The sequence below is a fragment of the Salvelinus fontinalis genome, unplaced genomic scaffold, assembly GCF_029448725.1.
Source record: "Salvelinus fontinalis isolate EN_2023a unplaced genomic scaffold, ASM2944872v1 scaffold_0109, whole genome shotgun sequence".
NCBI classification, from domain to species: Eukaryota; Metazoa; Chordata; class Actinopteri; order Salmoniformes; family Salmonidae; genus Salvelinus; species Salvelinus fontinalis.
Window position 1 is genome coordinate 299,337 of NW_026600318.1, and position 18,189 is coordinate 317,525.

Genomic DNA, 18,189 nt, shown 5'->3' on the forward strand with positions numbered 1-18,189 from the left:
TTGGATCAAGTATACATCTTTCATACCCATCTGGTACTTCCTCTGATGTGCACATTCATTCATTGGCAATTCATATTCAAATGTATTTCCAGTTGTGTGTTCTTTTAACAACAACTGCTAAGTACAGTACAGTAATGACAACGTAATTATTCTGACTTTAACATATTTTATCCTCATGGTGACATCACTATACTGTATCTTATTGGAATTTGCATACCCCATTTCCTTGTATATTTACTCACCCCATTTCCATGTATATTTACACACCCCGTTTCCTGCTATTTGTACACCCCATTTCCTTATATATTTACACACCCCATTTCCTTGTATATTTACACACCCTGTACACCCCATGTACACCCCACCTTGTACACCCCATTTCCTTGTATATTTACACACCCTGTTTCCTTGTATATTTACACACCCCATTTCCTGCTATTTGCACAGCCAATTTCCTTTGATATTTACACACCCTGTTTTCTTCTTTATTTACACACTACATTTCCTTCTATATTTACACACCCAGTTTCCTTCTATATAAGTGACCATAAACTGTGCACAGAGAACTGCGGACAGAGGAAACTCCCCACTGGAACAGTGGACTTCAACATGCTGTATATCCAGCCAGAGTGCAGCCAGTACAGATCTCTTGTCAACAGTGCAGCTCGATCTTCAACTAACACTCACACTTGTCTTTTCTTACTAGCCCTGACTTTACTGAAAGCTACTTATTGAGGGAAAATGTGCTTACTATGACTGTAATATACGGTTGTCTCTGTTAGCTACCCTACGATGAATGTATTAACTATAACTCACTCTGGATAAGAGCATCTGCTAAATGACTAAAATGTAACTGTAACAGGTGGTGAGGTGGTGAGTGCAGCCAGTGTTATTCTTGGGTTATATTGTGATCTCATATATTGTGATCTCATCTCATGGCCTCCCGGGTGGCGCGGTGGTCTAGGGCACTGCATCGCAGTGCTAGTTGCGCCACCAGAGTCTCTGGGTTCGTGCCCAGGCTGGGCTGGGTTCGCACCCAGGCTCTGTCGCAGCCGGCCGCAACCGGGAGGTCCGTGGGGCGACGCACAATTGGCATAGCGTCGTCCGGGTTAGGGAGGGTTTGGCCAGTAGGGATATCCTTGTCTCAGTATGTAAAAATGTAATAAAATGTATGCACTCTACTGTAAGTCGCTCTGGTTCAGAGCGTCTGCTAAATGACTAAAATGTAAATGTAAAAATGTCATCCAGTGCAGCCAGGATCATTCTAGGGTTATTGTCACGTTCGTTGTATTGAGGAGACTAAGGCGTGATATGAATACATTCTTCTTTAATTAAACAAAGGACATTGAACAAACTAACAAAGTAACAAAACGAATGTGAAGCTATAATAACCAAGTGCTCACATGCAACTACACATAGACAAGAACCCACAAAACCAAAATGGAAAAATGGCAACCTAAATAGGATCCCCAATCAGAGACAACGATAAACAGCTGCCTCTGATTGGGAACCAATTCAGGCCACCAAAGACCTACAATTAACTAGACTTACAAAAACCCCTAGACATACAAAAAACCCTAAACAAGACAAACAAGTATACCCACCCTCGTCACACCCTGACCTGACCAAAATAATACATAAACATAGATAACTAAGGTCAGGGCGTGACATTTATTTTGTGATCACATCCAGTGCAGTCAGGATCATTCTAGGGTTATATTGTGATCACATCCAGTGCAGCCAGGATCATTCTAGGTTTATATTGTGATCTCATCCAGTGCAGCCAGGATCATTCTAGGGTTATATTGTGATCTCATCCAGTGCAGCCAGGATCATTCTAGGGTTATATTGTGATCTCATCTAGTGCAGCCAGGATCATTCTAGGTTTATATTGTGATCTCATCCAGTGCAGCCAGGATCATTCTAGGGTTATATTGTGATCACATCCAGTGCAGCCAGGATCATTCTAGGTTTATATTGTGATCACATCCAGTCCAGCCAGGACCATGCTAGGGTTATATTGTGATCTCATCCAGTGCAGCCAGGATCATTCTAGGGTTATATTGTGATCACATCCAGTGCAGCCCTCTCTCTCGCTCCAGGGTTGCGGTGAAACCCAAGGACAGCAGGTGAGTCACAGCAGGTGCCGTGACAGTAGTCCAGGATCTAGGACAGCAGACTGCCTCCAGCTGGCACGAGCTAACCCCCCCACCCGTCTCCTTCCTCCCCCCTGCCAGGCAGAGCAGGACAGGCCAGGCCAGGCAGGCCACAGCCAGCATACCGGAGCTTGGCTAGGTTTCTGGACCAAGGTTAGGTTAGCAACAATGGCCTGAGAGGAGAGCAGAGCACCAGGGGAGACTGAGTCTTAATGTAAACCAACTCATCTATAAATGAGGCCAGGAGGTTGATGGATGGCAGAGGGGTATGAACTGGACTACTGTGTGTATATGAATGGGGTAGCGTAGTTGGTGAAAGAGCTGTCTTTGATTGAATGAACCACATTCTCCTTTACAATAGGTGAGTACATGTATGACCGCTACCATTTTCACATTGGTAGGGGGGATCGGCAGTTACTGTTTTGAAGGCACACATTCTATATTTTGTCAAATCTGAGAATGTATAGTAGCTCATGTGTACATAATGCATCAATACAAATGTACAGTCACAACTGTTACCCCATGATAATATTTAGAGCATCACTGAAGATTGTTTTTACGGGAGAGAGAGAGAGAGAGAGAGAGAGAGAACACAAAGCCCAGAGGACAAGACACAGAACAGGACTCTAATTTCCAAGTCAGTCTTAGCTATGACATAATCAAAATGTGACAATTCAGTGATCTAAATCATATTACAGTCAAAATATTGAGATCTCCCTCATAGTTTTCTAAATGAAAATGCTTATCTTAGAGGGTAGTTTAGTATCTACTAAATGTAATCTTTATTTAATTACATTTTGTTCTCAACCAACCTCAGATAACCAGACTGACCTTTGACCAGTTAATCTGACCTATTAGGAACACTGCAATATATATTAATGTGTTCTTCTCCATTTCCAATCTATATTAATGCTGCCTGTTATTTTGGTAGGTAGGTATGTGGATTGGTATTTTCATCTACATTCTTCTTCTTGCACCAAATGGAGCTTTCTTGTTGAATTATTTATTGTCTCTTCACAATCGATTTGGAATCTGGAATGCTGACTCGGTATCTTCCTCGGATACCAGAACAACTGACAAGAGGAAAATAATAGATACCCTAGATAAATAAAGTTGTTTCATCACATCAGAATAGATACATTCATCAAAAGAGAAAGTCTCAGAGAATTGAGTTTGAAAACATTCCATAATAAATTACTGTAAAAATAAAATATCCAAAATACTAAAGATGCTTCCAGAGAAAGGAGACAATTATTGGTAATCGATGCTGCATGCATGTTTCAAAATGGGAAAATAACAGACGCAGCTTTTCCAGAAATCAAGTAAACACAGTTACGTATATTCTAAAAACCAGCAACACAGTAGCTTTGTGCTTTAAATATTTGTGCAAACTTTGAGCCTGCATTTTATAGGTCGACATGATATGGTGTTGGTGGGTAGACACGGTGTACTTTGTCTCACCAGTATTCAGATCCCTTGACTTTTCCCACATTTTGCTACGTTACAGCCTTATTTTAAAATCGATTAAATAAGTACAAATCCTTAGCAATCTACACACAATACCCCATAATGACAAAGCAAAAACAGGTTTTGAGAAATGTTTGTACATTTATTTAAAAAAAATCTAAATCTTATTTACATAAGTATTCAGACCCTTTGCTATGAGACTGGAAATTGAGCTCAGGTGCATTCTGTTTCCATTGATCATGCTTGAAATGTTTCTACAACTTGTTTGGAGTCCACCTGTGGTAAATTCAATTGATTGGACATTATTTGGAAAAGCACACACCTGTCTATAGAAGGTCCCACAGTTGATAGTGCATGTCAGAATAAAAACCAAACCATGAGGTCAAAGGAATTGTCCGTAGAGCTCTAAGACAGGATTTTTTTCTAGGCTCAGATCTGGGGAAGGGTACCAAAACATTTCTGCAGGATTGAATGTCCCCAAGAACACAGTGGCATCAATCATTCTTCAATGGAAGAAGTTTGGAATCACCAAGACTCTTCCTAGAGCTGGCCGCCCAGCCAAATTGAGCATTTGGGGGAGAAGGGCCTTGGTCAGAGAGGTGACCAAGAACACAATAGTTACTCTGAGTTCCTCTGTGGAGATGGGAGAACCTTCCAGAAGGACAATCATCTCTGCAGCACTCCACCAATCAGGCCTTTATGGTAGAGTGGCCAGATGGAAGCCACTCCTCAATAAAAGGCACATGACAGCCCACTTGGAGTTTACCAAAAGTCTCTCGGACCATGAGAAACAAGATTCAACTCTTTGGCCTGAATGCCAAGCGTCACGTCTGGAGTAAACCTGGCACCATCCCTACAGTGAAGCACGGTGGTGGCAGCATCATGTGGGAATGTTGTTCAGGGGCAGGGACTGGGAGACTAGTCCGGATCGAGGAAAAGATGAACGGAGCAAAGTACAGAGAGATCCGTGATGAAAACCTGCTCCAGAGCGCTCAGGACCTTCCAACAGGAAAACGAGCCTAAGCACACAGCCAAGACAACGCAGGAGTGGCTTCGGGACAAGTGTCTGAATATCCTTGAGTGGCCCAGCCAGAGCGAGGACTTGAACGCGATCGAATATCTCTAGAGAAACCTGAAAATAGCTGTACCATCCATCCAACCTGACATAGCTTGAGAGGATCTTCAGAGAAGAATGGGAGAAACTCCCCAAATAAAGGTGTGCCAAGCTTGCAGTGTCATACCCAAGAAGACTCTAGGCTGTAATTGCTGACTAAGGTACTTCAACAAAGTACTGAGTAAGGTGTCTGAATACTTATGTAAATGTGATGTTTCAGTTGTTTTGTATTCATACATTTGGAAAAATGACTAAAAACCTGTTTTTGCTTTGTCATTATTGTGCATAGACTGATGTAATCCATTTTAGAATAAGGCTGCAACCTAACAGAATGTGGAAAAAGTCAAGGGGTCTGAATACTTTCTTAGGATACATCCTAAATAGCACCCTATTCCCTATATAGTGCACTTATTTTGACCAGGACCCACAGGGCTCTTGTCAAAAGTAGTGCACTATATAGGGAATAGGGTGGCATTTGGGATGCAAATAAAGGCCTCTCCCTGTGTTACTTACTCACTTACTCTCCTCTCTCTCTCTCTCCATTTCCCTCTCCTTCTCCCCCCCTCTCTCTCCCCCCGTTTCCCTCTCCTCTCTCCCCCTCTCCTTCTCCCCCTCTCTCTCTCCCCCCGTTTCCCTCTCCTCTCTCCCCCTCTCCTTCTCCCCCTCTCTCTCTCCCCTGTCTCCCTCTCCTCTCTCCCCCTCCCCCCCCCCCCCCCCGTTTCCCTCTCCTCTCTCCCCCTCTCCTTCTCCCCCTCTCTCTCTCTCCCATTTCCCTCTCCTTCTCCCCCTCCCCCCCCCCGTCTCCCTCTCCTCTCTCCCCCTCTCCTCCTCTATGATGTCCTTCTCACCCAAACATTGATGGTAGTCTAGGCACCAGATGTTCAGTTATATCAGGATTTACATTGTTTCTGTTAGAAATATGCGCTGTTGAGTCGTTAATATGTGCTGTTGACTCTAACTTATTACTTCAATATCGTATCAACAATGAAGCTTGAACTACCTGCGTATCTGCACAAAACTATAGCTAACCAATTTCAGTATGGTGAAACAAACATCCTATTCCTAATCAAAAACAGCTTATACTGTATAATTCCATAAGAGCTTGAAAATAAAGCAAAAATATTTAGAAAAGATAGACTATCTATCCTATATATGCTTAGAACACCCCATTACATTGATGCCAGTGGTGTCTAGAGAAAGAGTAAAATGGCAGAGGAAAACATTTCCCTCAAAAAGCTCTTTAGCGGCTCAATGAAGCTGAATGATTCCTCTCAAGCACTGCTGGATCAAGTCAAATGTCTTGGTAGCAAACATCAATCCTGTTTATCGCAGCAGGGCCGGGGGACGTTTGTGCACTGCTGTTCAACAGCAACGTATCCACTCGCAGCCGAGGCCTAGAAAAGGACAACGTAGGAGCAGTTTGTTTCTGGCTTGGAGCAACACAGCTGCCTGCCTGCTCCAGTCACACATTCAGCTATGATTGATGTGAAACAATTTACCCTCGCAACTTTTATGCTTTCGTCCAGTGAATAAATTATAGACTAGCGTTTAGGGAATGAATGGTGATTGGATTATTAATATTGGTGTCTCGCATAACTATTTATTTATTTCTATCGATATAGATATATATAAATCACAAACCGCCTCAAGTTAGCATCAACATTTTTGACACACATTTTGGAAAACAACAGCTGCCAATGACCAGTTGTCTAAAGACTCAAATGAGTGTGTTATTTTAAAATCAGTCATTCCAATCTCCTTCCTATACCGTCAGTAATTGTTAACATTGAATGATGCCTCATTGATAGAACTCATTATGGAATTTGGGTGCTTGACGATCAGTATACGTTGTTGGTGTCAAGAGCTGTTAGGTCAGACTACATTCCCACAGATTACGGGTTGTTATGGCACCAATTTACTTCCTGTTGTGAATGATGTCACAGGGGCCATGTGCGATTGTATGATATGCCACTTACCAGTGTCATAGGGGTCATGTGGTGAGTGGAGAGTGTCCTGTAGATTTACCACAGTGAAACTGACAGGGGTTAGGATGTCACGTCTTTCATTATACCAGTCACGCAGACATTAGTACAAGATCATGAACCAACCAAACCCTCCTCCAAGTCTATTTAAGAATTCCTCTGGAAAATAGAATTAGTCAGAGTCAGTAGGGAGCATTGCTTTGAATATGTTATGCATTTTCAAAATGTATTCAAGTGCTACAGTAGTTTGTTTTTTTCCCCTCTTTTTATAAACTTACAAGCTTCAGTGGCCTGTTGTAATTTAAATATCCTTCTACATACATTTGCAAATGTTTGTCCTCACAAATCATTATTTCAGTATGTAGATGCACTCCATAAATATGTATAGCTTAAAAAGCTGTTGGGTTTGTTTATCTGCTTTTCTAAGTGTTGATACCTTGTGAACATTTTCCTTTTTTTAAATGATAGCCAGATCATTCTTTACATAAGGCAATGCACTGGACTCTTTGCCAACATGGAATCCTAGCGTTTTTGGTTACATCTCAGCGTCTGTGCATTGTCAAAAGGTTATCTCTTGTGTCTTAGATCTTGTTCCGTCTTTAATGGGTGTAACGTCGAGACAGTGGTTCATCATGACAGGCCATCATAACATCTGACAGAGATGATGACATTGTCCATTGGCTGCTTTGACAGCCATACAGCGTGATGTATGGTGGCTGCATCAAACAGTAAACTGTTTTGGCATGGATCACTACTGTAGCAACTCGGGCAACACCTGTTGACTGAACTGCATGTGGATGAAACACAAACACATAGGCCCAAAATGGCATCGCCAGGCATAATGGGACACATTTCGTCCAAAAAAGTTAGACTTTTGACTCATCTGTCTATATAATATTCTTCCAGAGCCTTGATGATCATCCAGGTGCTTCCAGGTGCTTTTTTGGCAAACTTGAGTTAACTTTTTGGACGAGATGGGTCCCGTTATATCTGCCGAAAACCAAACACTGCATTCCACAGTAAGAACCTAATTTTATTTATAAACTGCTTTATCTAATATTAGGTTTTGGTTGAAGCTCTGATAACATTCAGTATCAAAAATATGCCAAAATAGAGAAAATCAGAAAGGGGTAAATACTTTGGGTTAATGGTGATCCCCTCTGTGCTTCTCAGACAATAAGCTTCTCCAGCTGATGCAAGCAACAAGCACAAATCCTATTTCCACGGAGCCTGCTCTGTCTGCCCTGCAGAACCTAAGGGTGATATCCTCACCTACCTTGACAGTTTGCTGTTGTGCTGCCAGTAAGTAACATGTCTGTCATGGTTTATGTAGCATTGTTTTAGAAAGACATACACAGAGAACTTGTTATAATGTCTGCTTTTTGGGTTACTTTCCATCACTATAGTAGGCCTTTTACCTGTGCCATACTTCCTGTGATTGTCTCCCTGTGATTGTCTCCCTGTGATTGTCTCCCTGTGATTGTCAGGGATTACCTGAGTGTTATTCATTAGGCACCATACAGGAGAAAAGTGACTGAAACAGTAAGGGACTAGGACAATTTAAGAAGTTTTCCTTTGCAAACCCCTTGGCTACGATTTGCTACGGTGGGCCCTAATGAACACGACCCAAATGTTTTGGTGAGATGGCCCAGGCACATGCAGTAAGACTTGGCTTACTGTGAAGCCTCTGGTAGGCCTAATCCTCCATCAAGGGGCAAGGGTTTCCCCCTCCAATCCCTATCCAGCTCTGTGGTTTAGGATATATCTCAGAGGTATTTGTCCCGGTGCTAGTCCAGCAGGATTAGATATTTCAGAGGCCTTTGTCCTGGTGCTAGTCCAGCAGGATTAGATATTTCAGAGGCCTTTGTCCTGGTGCTAGTCCAGTAGGATTAGGAGATATTTCAGAGGCCTTTGTCCCGGTGCTAGTCCAGCAGGATTAGATATTTCAGAGGCCTTTGTCCTGGTGCTAGTCCAGCAGGATTAGGAGATATTTCAGAGGCCTTTGTCCCGGTGCTAGTCCAGCAGGATTAGGAGATATTTCAGAGGCCTTTGTCCCGGTGCTAGCCCAGCAGGATTAGATATTGCAGAGGCCTTTGTCCTGGTGCTAGTCCAGCAGGATTAGGAGATATTTCAGAGGCCTTTGTCCTGGTGCTAGTCCAGCAGGATTAGGAGATATTTCAGAGGCCTTTGTCCTGGTGCTAGTCCAGCAGGATTAGATATTGCAGAGGCCTTTGTCCTGGTGCTAGTCCAGCAGGATTAGGAGATATTTCAGAGGCCTTTGTCCTGGTGCTAGTCCAGCAGGATTAGATATTGCAGAGGCCTTTGTCCTGGTGCTAGTCCAGCAGGATTAGGAGATATTTCGGAGGCCTTTGTCCCGGTGCTAGTCCAGCAGGATTAGGAGATATTTCAGAGGCCTTTGTCCCGGTGCTAGTCCCGCAGGATTAGGAGGAATTTCAGAGGCCTTTGTCCCGGTGCTAGTCCAGCAGGATTAGGAGATATTTCAGAGGCCTTTGTCCCGGTGCTAGTCCAGCAGGTTTAGGAGATATTTCAGAGGCCTTTGTCCCGGTGCTAGTCCAGCAGGATTAGGAGATATTTCAGAGGCCTTTGTCCCGGTGCTAGTCCAGCAGGATTAGGAGATATTTCAGAGGTCTTTGTCCTGGTGCTAGTCCAGCAGGATTAGGAGATATTTCAGAGGCCTTTGTCCTGGTGCTAGTCCAGCAGGATTAGATATTTCAGAGGTATTTGTCCCGGTGCTAGTCCAGCAGGATTAGGATATATTTCAGAGGCCTTTGTCCTGGTGCTAGTCCAGCAGGATTAGATATTTCAGAGGCCTTTGTCCCGGTGCTAGTCCAGCAGGATTAGGATATATTTCAGAGGCCTTTGTCCTGGTGCTAGTCCAGCAGGATTAGGAGATATTTCAGAGGCCTTTGTCCCGGTGCTAGTCCAGCAGGATTAGGAGATGCTTAACATACAGCAGCTTCCTCTGTAGGGCAGATCTGAAGGTATGAAGGTTCATCTCTGGTCTCCTCTAGTATCCTTTTGGCCTTTAGCAATGAAGGCATGTTTTCTTTCCATGCATTATATTGCTTAATCTGGTCATGTAGGTGTATGATTTAGTTGTATTCTATATGGTTCTGTTGGTAAATCTTTACTTAAAGTCTATGCTTCGTCACAGTTTATTTAATTGCTGATCTAAATAACATCATATTTTCTTACTATTTATAACAGAGTTGTGAATTCAGTTGAATGACAATGGACGATCAATTAGCCATGTGTTATATAAAACAACTGAGGCGAGCCAAAGTTAAGACTGAATTTAGAGTAGGCATTTTAGACTCATTACAAGAGAGGGGGACAGGGGATATTTCAAGCATTGATAACTAATTTCATGTGAAACCACAAGTTACTGCACAATGCACTTGAAAAATGGCACTTGAATGGCTGCCACCTTCTATAATGTTTCGTTTGTTTGTTTTGCGCCCTGGCCAACAACAAGCTAATCTTATGAGACAACCCTTTCCTTCCTAGATAATGTAATTAACAGCTCATACAATAGTAACTTGTGAGTCTAATAGGGAAACAACCATCCCCCTCTTCTGATGCTCAACAGCTTTTGTGATTCCCATGTTATAGTACAAGGAACTTTATATTAAATCTTATTTTACAAGAAGGCCAACTGTATTGGAGGCACTAGTCTGTTGTCTGCTAGCACTATTCCCATTGAACTGCACTAGCACATTGCTGGAGGATATGTTAGGGAATAAGCAAGAAGGCCAACTGTATTGATGGTAATAAGTTACAGTAGGTTTGCCACAACACAGCACCCAATAGAACTGAAAATCACTTAGAAAAGCAGCTGAATGCCGAGCCGATATTGCTTGTCTGGTATCATTCCCATTCCCACTCTACAGTACCTTAGTGGCGGTGACATGAGATGAGGGAATAGGGACACTCTACCAAGACCTAACTGTGAACGTTCCTGATAGTTCCTGCTGGATAGAAGGTCCCTGCTGGTAAGGATGATTGGTCTGGCGACAATGATAGATGGCATTTCCTGGGGCCCTGTAGGACCCCGCTGAGCTGTAAGTGACAACCAGGTGTCCTGCTCCATGCCTGTCTCCGTGTGCCTGAGGAAAAGGAGGAAAAACCCACGATCAGACTATCAGCTGATCAGAATACCCAGTGGTATATTACTATAGGAGAGACATGTTGATTAGCCAGTGGTATATTACTATAGGAGAGACATGTTGATTAGCCAGTGGTATATTACTATAGGAGAGACATGTAGATTAGACAGTGGTATATTACTATAGGAGAGACATGTTGATTAGCCAGTGGTATATTACTATAGGAGAGACATGTTGATTAGCCAGTGGTATATTACTATAGGAGAGACATGTTGATTAGCCAGTGGTATATTACTATAGGAGAGACATGTTGATTAGCCAGTGGTATATTACTATAGGAGAGACATGTAGATTAGCCAGTGGTATATTACTATAGGAGAGACATGTTGATTAGCCAGTGGTATATTACTATAGGAGAGACATGTAGATTAGCCAGTGGTATATTACTATAGGAGAGACATGTTGATTAGCCAGTGGTATATTACTATAGGAGAGACATGTTGATTAGCCAGTGGTATATTACTATAGGAGAGACATGTTGATTAGCCAGTGGTATATTACTATAGGAGAGACATGTTGATTAGCCACTGGTATATTACTATAGGAGAGACATTTTGATTAGCCAGTGGTATATTACTATAGGAGAGACATGTTGATTAGCCAGTGGTATATTACTAAATAAAATTATGAAAATATTTGATAAATAAACTAAAGTTTAAAAAAAGGATCACAATATAATGACAATAACGAGGCTATAGACAGGGGGTACCGGTACCGAGTCAATGTGCGGGGGAACAGGTTAGTCGAGACATAAGACCATATACCCTACAGCCAATCTCAATAAATCTCCATGCAGGAGCCATTCCAGGGAAGCTAAATCAGGCGTTATAATCAAGAAGAGTGACATCGTTGAGTCCTTGTCTAAACCGGTAAAAAACACAATTAAAGCAGACGTGTCGCTGAAAGAGGAGGTTATGTCCTCAAATCATTTAGATTTCAACCAGACCTACTGCAACTGCAGCCAGTCACAGACCGAGGCTGCGTCCCAAGTGGCACCCTATTCATTACATAGTGCACTACTTGTGACCAAAACCCATAGGACCCTGGTAAAAAAGTAGTGCACTAAATAGGGAATAGGGTGCTTTTTGCCATAGTCTATACTGTATGAACTAATAGAAGTTCTCAGAGATGGATTACCTGAGAAGAGCAATATTACAATAATTGGGTCTGGATATCTCTGCATTCCATTTCAACCCAGCGGACCAATCCCTGGGTGGCATTTCATTATTCCGACAGGGAATTGTCAACGTAATGAATTCATCAATGTAAGGAAAAGATAAATGGCTCAACAAGAAATAGACAGGACTATCTCCTCCTGATCTGACGATGGGAAATGGTGTTTTAGGAGAGTATTTTATTAGAGGAAAGGAGAGAAGAGACAGCCTGGTACTATATGAACATCTCTTTCAATATAGCGCTTTTCAAATATTAATGGCAACATGATTTGACCTATTCGCGAGGCACATCCCATGCAATGAGAGTCGGCTCATTTAGCGAGATAAGACCTTTGGCCCTTTAACTCAGGCTCCCCACAAGGTACAGAATGAACAATGAATATCAGAAATGCCTGCTCATGCATTTTAAATCCCTTTCTCTGTCCCTCTCTGGTTTCCGCTCTCACCAGCCGGTACCGTTCATAGAAAACCTTTCACAAAAGAAGAAATAGTGAACGTTTCAGAAAGTTAAAAGTGTCCCGTTTCATTCACTGTGTCCCGTTTCATTAACCCCCCCCCCCCCCGTTCCACAGGGATACTGGCCTATGTTGACTCCAATGCTTCCTATAGTTGTGTGAAGTAGGCTGGCTGTCCTTTAGGTGGTGGACCACTCTTGATACACACAGTAAACTGTTAAGCGTGAAAAACCCAGCAGCGTTACAGTTCTTGACACGAACTGGTTCCCCTGGCACATACTACCATACACCATTCAAAGACAGACATATATTGTCTTATCCATTCACTCTTTGAACTGCACAAACACACAATCCATGTCTCAGTTGTCTCAAGGCGTACAATTCCTTATTTAACCGGTCACCTCCCCTTAATCTGCACTGATTGAAGTGGATTTAACAAATTACATCAATAAGGGATCATAGCTTTTACCTGGATTCACCTGATCAGTCTATGTCATGGAAAGAGCAGGTGTTAATTGTGATAGCTTTGAGTAATTATCGGTTAGCTAGCCAGCTATTTTTCGCCTGCCGCGCTGCCGTCCTCCTACCTAGCCAACACTGCTAGCTAGCCAACTTCTACCGAATAGCAGCACTGTAGAAACTTACATTACAACGGAACGACTTGATTAGCGTAGTGTTAGCTAGTTGTCTTTCCTGTCCTTGTATCCATGATAATTGTGTAGTTTAGAGAAATTTAGTGAAATTGTCGAGGTTACCTAGCCAGCCTCACTTTCAACAACGTAGCCACTGCTAGCCAGGCTACTTCACCAGCCAGCAGTACTATATCATTTTAGTCAATAAGATCTTGTATTTTATTCTTATTTTTTGCAACGTAAGCTTAACTTTCTGAACATTCGAGACGTGTAGCCCACTTGTCATTCTAATCTCCTTTGCATTAGCGTAGCCTCTTCTGTAGCCTGTCAACCATGTGTCTGTCTATCCCTGTTCTCTCCTCTCTGCACAGACCATACAAACGCTTCACACCGCGTGGCCGCGCCCACCCTAACCTGGTGGTCCCAGCCCGCACGACCCACGTGGAGTTCCAGGTCTCCGGTAGCCTCTGGAACTGCCGATCTGCGGCCAACAAGGCAGAGCTCATCTCAGCCTATGCGTCCCTCCAGTCCCTCGACTTCCTGGCACTGACGGAAACATGGCTCACCACAGATAACACTGCTACTCCTACTGCTCTCTCTTCGTCTGCCCACGTGTTCTCGCACACCCCGAGACCTTCTGGTCAGCGGGGTGGTGGCACCGGGATCCTCATCTCTCCCAAGTGGTCATTCTCTCTTTCTCCCCTTACCCATCTGTCTATCGCCTCCTTTGAATTCCATGCTGTCACAGTTACCAGCCCTTTCAAGCTTAACATCCTTATCATTTATCGCCCTCCAGGTTCCCTTGGAGAGTTCATCAATGAGCTTGATGCCTTGATAAGCTCCTTTCCTGAGGACGGCTCACCTCTCACAGTTCTGGGTGACTTTAACCTCCCCATGTCTACCTTTGACTCATTCCTCTCTGCCTCCTTCTTTCCACTCCTCTCCTCTTTTGACCTCACCCTCTCACCTTCCCCCCCTACTCACAAGGCAGGCAATACGCTTGACCTCATCTTTACTAGATGCTGTTCTTCCACTAACCTCATTGCAACTCCCCTCCAAGTCTCCGACCACTACCTTGTATCCTTCTCCCTCTCGCTCTCATCCAACACTTCCCACACTGCCCCTACTCGGATGGTATCGCGCCGTCCCAACCTCCGCTCTCTCTCCCCCGCTACTCTCTCCTCTTCCATCCTATCATCTCTTCCCTCTGCCCAAACCTTCTCCAACCTATCTCCTGATTCTGCCTCCTCAACCCTCCTCTCCTCCCTTTCTGCATCCTTTGACTCTCTATGTCCCCTATCCTCCAGGCCGGCTCGGTCCTCCCCTCCCGCTCCGTGGCTCGACGACTCATTGCGAGCTCACAGAACAGGGCTCCGGGCAGCCGAGCGGAAATGGAGGAAAACTCGCCTCCCTGCGGACCTGGCATCCTTTCACTCCCTCCTCTCTACATTTTCCTCTTCTGTCTCTGCTGCTAAAGCCACTTTCTACCACTCTAAATTCCAAGCATCTGCCTCTAACCCTAGGAAGCTCTTTGCCACCTTCTCCTCCCTCCTGAATCCTCCTCCCCCCCCCCCCTCCTCCCTCTCTGCAGACGACTTCGTCAACCATTTTGAAAAGAAGGTCGACGACATCCGATCCTCGTTCGCTAAGTCAAACGACACCGCTGGTTCTGCTCACACTGCCCAACCCTGTGCTTTGACCTCTTTCTCCCCTCTCTCTCCAGATGAAATCTCGCGTCTTGTGACGGCCGGCCGCCCAACAACCTGCCCGCTTGACCCTATCCCCTCCTCTCTTCTCCAGACCATTTCCGGAGACCTTCTACCTTACCTCACCTCGCTCATCAACTCATCCTTGACCGCTGGCTACGTCCCTTCCGTCTTCAAGAGAGCGAGAGTTGCACCCCTTCTGAAAAAACCTACACTCGATCCCTCCGATGTCAACAACTACAGACCAGTATCCCTTCTTTCTTTTCTCTCCAAAACTCTTGAACGTGCCGTCCTTGGCCAGCTCTCCTGCTATCTCTCTCAGAATGACCTTCTTGATCCAAATCAGTCAGGTTTCAAGACTAGTCACTCAACTGAGACTGCTCTTCTCTGTATCACGGAGGCGCTCCGCACTGCTAAAGCTAACTTTCTCTCCTCTGCTCTCATCCTTCTAGACCTATCGGCTGCCTTCGATACTGTGAACCATCAGATCCTCCTCTCCACCCTCTCCGAGTTGGGCATCTCCGGCGCGGCCCACGCTTGGATTGCGTCCTACCTGACAGGTCGCTCCTACCAGGTGGCGTGGCGAGAATCTGTCTCCTCACCACGCGCTCTCACCACTGGTGTCCCCCAGGGCTCTGTTCTAGGCCCTCTCCTATTCTCGCTATACACCAAGTCACTTGGCTCTGTCATAACCTCACATGGTCTCTCCTATCATTGCTATGCAGACGACACACAATTAATCTTCTCCTTTCCCCCTTCTGATGACCAGGTGGCGAATCGCATCTCTGCTTGTCTGGCAGACATATCAGTGTGGATGACGGATCACCACCTCAAGCTGAACCTCGGCAAGACGGAGCTGCTCTTCCTCCCGGGGAAGGACTGTCCGTTCCATGATCTCGCCATCACGGTTGACAACTCCATTGTGTCCTCCTCCCAGAGCGCTAAGAACCTTGGCGTGATCCTGGACAACACCCTGTCGTTCTCCACCAACATCAAGGCGGTGGCCCGTTCCTGTAGGTTCATGCTCTACAACATCCGCAGAGTACGACCCTGCCTCACACAGGAAGCGGCGCAGGTCCTAATCCAGGCACTTGTCATCTCCCGTCTGGATTACTGCAACTCGCTGCTGGCTGGGCTCCCTGCCTGTGCCATTAAACCCCTACAACTCATCCAGAACGCCGCAGCCCGTCTGGTGTTCAACCTTCCCAAGTTCTCTCACGTCACCCCGCTCCTCCACTCTCTCCACTGGCTTCCAGTTGAAGCTCGCATCCGCTACAAGACCATGGTGCTTGCCTACGGAGCTGTGAGGGGAACGGCACCTCAGTACCTTCAGGCTCTGATCAGGCCCTACACCCAAACAAGGGCACTGCGTTCATCCACCTCTGGCCTGCTCGCCTCCCTACCACTGAGGAAGTACAGTTCCCGCTCAGCCCAGTCAAAACTGTTCGCTGCTCTGGCCCCCCAATGGTGGAACAAACTCCCTCAAGACGCCAGGACAGCGGAGTCAATCACCACCTTCCGGAGACACCTGAAACCCCACCTCTTCAAGGAATACCTAGGATAAAGCAATCCTTCTGCCCCCCCCCCCCCCCCCCCCCTTAAAAGATCTGATGCACTATTGTAAAGTGGCTGTTCCACTGGATGTCATAAGGTGAATGCACCAATTTGTAAGTCGCTCTGGATAAGAGCGTCTGCCAAATGACTTAAATGTAATGTAAATGTGTTCCTAATGTTTTGTACACTCAGTGTATGGTATAGTCATTTGGGTGCAAATACAATCAATAATTTATACGCTTAAAGAAAGATCCTAAATGTTGTCTTCATGAAGGCAATTCATTTCCGCAGCTGATGTTGATCCTAGTCACGCTCCTGAATCAACGTCTGCTCGAAGAACCCATCAATTTACTTTCATCTGATTGGTTTAAACTGAAATTGTTGATTGCACAAGCTATTTCTAAGCCTGAGGAAAGTCCTCCCTCCACGATAGTCACAATGAGTGCTCCCATTCATTGTTATGATAAATCATGTCAACCAGCTAGCTACGGCCAGAGGTCTTGACAACACAGTGTATGTTCTTCAACTGATGTTACCCTTCAGTGCTACAACGTCCAGTAAAAACCTTTGGTGTACAGACTGCATCTGACCATATTACACAATATTTTAGTTGTTGGTTAATTAACAGAGATTAGTAAACACCAAACTGCTTGATATGGAGGCTGTTCTGTCCTGTCTCTGGTTCTGTCCTGTCTCTGGTTCTGTCCTGTCTCTGGTTCTGTCCTGTCTCTGCCTCTGTCCTAACCTGTCTCTGCATATGTCCCGTCTCTATTTTTGTCCTGTACTGTCTCTGGTTTTGTCCTGTCTCTGGTTCTGTCCTGTACTGTCTCTGGTTCTGTCCTGTCTCTGGTTCTGTCCTGTACTGTCTCTTCATGTGTCCTGTCACTAGTTATGTCCTGTACTGTCTCTGGTTCTGTCCTGACCTGTCTCTGGTTCTGTCCTGTCCTGTCTTTGGTTCTGTCCTGTCTCTGGTCCTGTCCTGTCCTTTCCTGTCTCGTCTTGACTCTGGTTCTGTGTTCCCTGTTACCCAGGCCCTGCTCTGGATTGGTCAGTTTCTGTTCTGTCCCAGAGCCTACTCCTCAGAGTTTGGTTCCTCTCAAGGTTTCTTGCTACCTGGGAAGGTTTATCTTGCGTCTCTTTGGGGTGTTAGGCCAGTGGCCATATTGTTTGTGCCAAGCATCTCAGAGTAGGAGTGTTGATCTAGGATCAGGTCCACCTGTCCATGTAATCTTATTCATTTTCATCAAAAACGCAAATGGCACCAGGTCACTGTTAATCCCTTTGTGACAAGATATTTTTTTAATGCCCAATATAATCACATTTGTTTGATTTAAATATTTAAATAAGTACAACAAGCATTTTTAAATGAAGAACTAACTGCACCAAATGTGCCTCCCACTGTGTGTAGTGTTGTCTGTTTCTATTTATACCTGCATATACAAACAGGAAGATATTTAACTATTGCATTATTCTAGTTCTATTTTAACTTGTATCTAAGCCAACTGTGACTGTGAACCATGTGCCAGCAGCACATGGTTCAGACAAACGGAAGCTCAAAACATACTACTGTGTGTGGGGGGTGAAGTTGTGTTAAAGTGGAACTTTACGAGTGAAGGACAAATCAATAAATTACGTAACAGTAAAACAAAAATCGTGTTACTGCAAAAATAGCAGGCACCAGGATCATTGATTTGTCACGTTTCTTTTTTCTGCTTGTTTTCTCATGTTTACTTTTTCTCATTGTTCTCTCATGTTTCATTC